The sequence below is a fragment of the Galeopterus variegatus genome, unplaced genomic scaffold, assembly GCF_000696425.1.
Source record: "Galeopterus variegatus unplaced genomic scaffold, G_variegatus-3.0.2 Scaffold3184, whole genome shotgun sequence".
Lineage (NCBI taxonomy): Eukaryota > Metazoa > Chordata > Mammalia > Dermoptera > Cynocephalidae > Galeopterus > Galeopterus variegatus.
The window spans coordinates 50714-55311 of NW_007729295.1; the positions used below are offsets into that span (position 1 = coordinate 50714).

The 4598-nt window shown below is 37.6% G+C and overlaps 1 long non-coding RNA gene across 1 annotated transcript in view; it reads right to left on the reverse strand.

Moving 5' to 3' along the window:
* Positions 1-4486, reverse strand: part of LOC103600008 — a 7572-nt gene extending 3086 nt beyond the window's left edge. The window contains exons 1-4 of the long non-coding RNA XR_551349.1: positions 4392-4486; positions 4268-4297; positions 4134-4184; positions 927-1055 (exon numbers count right to left, since the gene is read on the reverse strand). This is a non-coding gene — a long non-coding RNA (uncharacterized LOC103600008). The remainder of the gene's footprint in view (positions 1-926; positions 1056-4133; positions 4185-4267; positions 4298-4391) is intronic.
* Positions 4487-4598: the final 112 nt, after the last annotated feature.

Here is a 4598-nt window from a genome sequence, read left to right on the forward strand (position 1 = left end):
AATAAAAACAAAAACACTTTCTTGACTAGAAATAAAAGTGGGAAAAATATGTCAATGCAAAATGCAAATAAGGGAAATGAGCTTAAAATTTTTTTTTTGTCTTTTTCCGTGTCCGGCAACGGATCGCAACCCTCAGTGTCGCCCCCGTACCGGACCGGGACCAGCAACGGCATCACAACCCTCGGTGTTGCCCCCGCGCCTCGCTCAGCCAGTGAGCGGGAACCGGTCTGTATGTGGGATCCGAACCCTCGGCGGGAGCGCCTCTGCGCTTCCCTAGCAGCGCACTAGCACAGTGCGCCACCAGACGGCCCTTAAAATTTTTTTTAAAATAATATCCAAAATATAAAAACAAAATGAAGATTATTCAAGAATTTCCTAATGGATTACGGCTGGTCTTTAGACTTCAATTTGAAAAACAGAATAAACAAACATATTTGTTTAAGTAAGGCCTCAAGGTCATTTGAAAGAAAAATGAGCTTTATGCCATTTAGTAAATTAAATGTTTTCTAAAACTCACACTAAGAATTATGAATGAAACCTGTACATGACACAGATAGTGGACCTGTTACTGGAGAAATTGAGTGTATCAAAATTTCTTGTTCACTCACCTATGAAATAAGCCATTTACAGATAAACATTTTCGGGGGGGGGGCAGCTGGCTGGTATGCGGATCCAAACTTTTGACCTCGGTGTTACCAATACCCTGCTCTAACCAACCAAGTCATTAACCCGCCAGCCCCTATATATATATACTTTCAAATAAGATCTAATTCATAGAAAATAACCTGTCCCTTCACTTGCAGTTACTGTACAAAGCTTTGTTCAATATTATAAAGAATACAAACTGTCTTATCTGCTACAGAATATACAATTTAGTATCTACTGTTCAGAGTCAAAATCAAGAACACACACAAACTGTTTCTGACCTCCTCGTTTTTAGTTTCTCCATTTTCTGCAGGTAAATCTTCTTTAGTTTCTTGGTTAGTCACTTCGGCCTGTTTTCCCTTTGCCCCCCTTTTCCCTTTTGTTTGTACTTTTTTGTCTGAAGATTTATCCTATGACAGAATAAGAATATATTTTAAATATAAATTTTACACTTTCTTACATTTTCTGACTTGATATAGATAGTATCCACAGTAGCTACCATGTTAATGCTATATCACACACACCAATATGTTATCTGATAACACCTTTTATGTTGGACAACTTAAGATCCCTAGTAAACAGGAAAGCAATATATGCTAAGAAAAATTATAATGGCACTTGGATATCAAAACTTATTAGACATACGAAGATTAAACCTAAAGCCTAAGCTACATTTCACCACCACTGTGGTCATCACCCTCTATTATCTATATGACAACAAATAAGTTTAAAAAATCTCTTCCCACAGTAACCCTACCAACCCCCAAATTTCTTTCAAGCGTTATGTAATAACCAAACTGTCAAATAACCAACACCCTGACAAGACTTTTACCCTCACATTAAGACCATTCATTTGAAAAAGGCACCATGTTGTATGGTCATGTTGACTATCCTGCTACAGTTAAGCCTTGGTATCATATAATTATTAGCTGAAAGGATCAATTTCAGTTTATCATTTTCATTTAGGTGTTTGAAGAATCTGAAAAGCACAGGTATTAGAGTATGATATAACTTGAAACATCATGACGCTCAAAATGTAAGTCATTTAAAAGCAATATAAAATGAAATTTTTGGACACATCCATCAATGGGGAAGAAAACTTAACAAAAATGTAACATTTATTTTCTGTAAATAAAAAACGTAGCAACAGCTAAATTAAGCACACTGTACAAAAAAATCCCTATGGGTACTGACCAATTACTTGAGTTAAAGGGTCACAAAGAAATGCAGGTAGATCTCACAACTTCAACTCAAAGACTGGAAAAAAGATCACTGCAAAGTATTTTTTACTAATGGTGGGATAACATAATGACTACTAATAATTCAACATATCTTTAGAAAAAATAAATTATAGGGGCCGGCCCGGTGGTGCACTGGATAGTGCGCCGCTCCCGCCCGAGGGTTCGGATCCCACATACAGACGGGTTCCCGCTCACTGGCTGAGCGAGGCGCGGGAGCAACGCCGAGGGTTGCAATCCCGTTGCCGGACACGGAAAAAGTCAAAAGACAAAAAAAAAAAAAAGAAAAAGAAAAAAAAGAAAAAAGAAATTATATAAACAAATGTATTTGGGACAACAGTACCACACACACTGCTACTATAAAAAGTCACAATCGCTTTGTACTTTAAAACTACTCTTTTGTAATCTGATTTTTTCAGATGACTTTCTGATATTTTTCAATTTCATAACCATTATCCCAATAACATAAAAATGTAAAATCTTAAAAGTTTAAATAGAACATCCATTAATAGCCTAGACTTGAGATAATACACTTATAACCATTAAGAGCTGGTAAGTTAGGTGAAACAAAATAAGTTTTCCTAAGAATGATGTTTCAACCTTTAAACTATTTACTTTTAAGGAAATGATATAAGCCAGAAGCACACACTGTAAAACATACAATTTAAAAACAGTATCTCTATCATGTAGTATGGTAATCAATACATCAAGTACTTTCTATTTATGGCTTTAAATAAAGTCGGATCAATTAAGACAAAAGTTGATTAGGGAAACCAGATGTAAAAATAAAGAAAAAAAACCCTTGTCCCATTTTTCCTTTGGGAAAGCTGAATTGACAGGTTTGTTTCTCAAGGAACACTGACACGAAGACTTACTTGTTGGCTTCACACTGGGAGGAAGAAAAATGACCATTACACTTGATGCCCAAACCCACTGGGGATAAAATTTGAAGTATTCTAACAATTTTTTAATGGCAGATCAAGATATAGACAAACACAGAAAGGAAGAAAAATTTAAGAGAAAAATAGGCAAATGTTTCGGCCAAATCTTTTATAAAAAAAAGCAAAGAATCAAAAAAGATTAGTAACAACAGTACTCTGGCTCATGCCAACATTTTACAATACCCGCTATTTTTTTTGTAGGCTTCCATAAAAAGTTTCTGCGGTACTCTGCCTTTGTGTACAGAGAATTACTGAATTGTCTTCTGGTGTGAGAAATTCTAAGTTGATGTACTTACTATGCTTATACATTCCTTAAACCTTTATTTTTAAAAAGGTCACAAAAACAGAATTTTCTGTTGAATAAAATACAGTTAAGAATTTTATACCAAGCTCCGTACAACGTTTAAATAAAGAAAAGCAAAAGAAACTTTGTTTTATGCCTTTATTTAACAAGGACAAGTTTATTAGTTATCCAAGAGTTCCTCAGCCTCAAAAAAACTGATCTTGCCTCTTCCAAAGATTATGCAGTGCTAACACTTCTAGGAAAGGAGCGCTGGACTCAAAGATTTTATTTTTTTGAGGAGACTTCAAATAGCAAATTCTCACTTAAGCTTTGAGTGGAAAAAAATTAATCATACCACGAACATGTAGAGCTTTGTAGACAGCGGTTTCAATGCTATCCCCAAACACAAAGTATAAATGACTTTGTATAACCTAAACGTTATCAAACATACATATACCGCAGAACAATTTCATTCCAAAGAACTGCAATCTGAATAATGCAATGATGAATCTGTTCTGGATCAAGAACCACTACGTTTTTATCATTGCAAACACAATGCTTTCAGAATACTTAATAGTTACGATCTCAGAGAACGCAACTCTTGATCTACTCCCCCACGTAAAATGTTAAGATCCCCTATCTTGGCTTGGGAATTATGTATCTAAAAACTTACACACTCCCTTTCTCCTGGCCTCAGTCCCATGGGGCTTGGCTCTCTCATTGACACGAATGGACAAGCACCAACCATAAGGTACACAACACAAATAACAGATTTCGTTTGTAACCTCAATATCTAGTATTTTCGTTGTTTTAAATTTTCCAAATTCTGCAGCAGCATTAATGTGATACATTATATTCCCATAAACAGGATGCATACACGCGTCCATTATATTTCACCCAGACCAGGAAGAAATTACTTACTGAAGCTATAAAGAAAATACAAATAAAGTAAAAAGACGCATATTAAATAGCAACTGTAACTTTTCTAAGGTAACACTGTACCTTAAGGGAAATTTTGAAACCTACCTTGGCTGCTGCCTTTTTTGGCTTCGTTTCCACTTTTGCAGGAGCAGGTTTCTGAAAGGCAAAAGTGGCACAAAGTTTCTACACCGGGTACGATCCCACGGAAAACAAACGGTTATGGGGCTCGCTCTACTTACAGCTGACAACCTCGCCGATCTCCTCTTGGGCTTTGAAAGAGAAAAAACAAAATCAGCGAGAAAGTAATGGAGGAAAGCTACTTGCATTAAACCCACCCCAAGGCAGAAGGCACAGTGCTCTCACCTCCTCTTTCGCTGCCCCTTCGGCTGAGCTGACCTGCGGGAAGAAGCAGACGGGCGAATGTGCGCAGCCCACAAACCAAAGTCACCCGCGCCCGCCCGCCCGCCCGGCCCGAGAGAACAATGCCCGGCCGCGTGACGTCAGCGGCTTCCCGCCGCCCCGTTGGAATCGACCCCTCGGGCGCCGAACCTTCCAGAACATGCGCCCCCC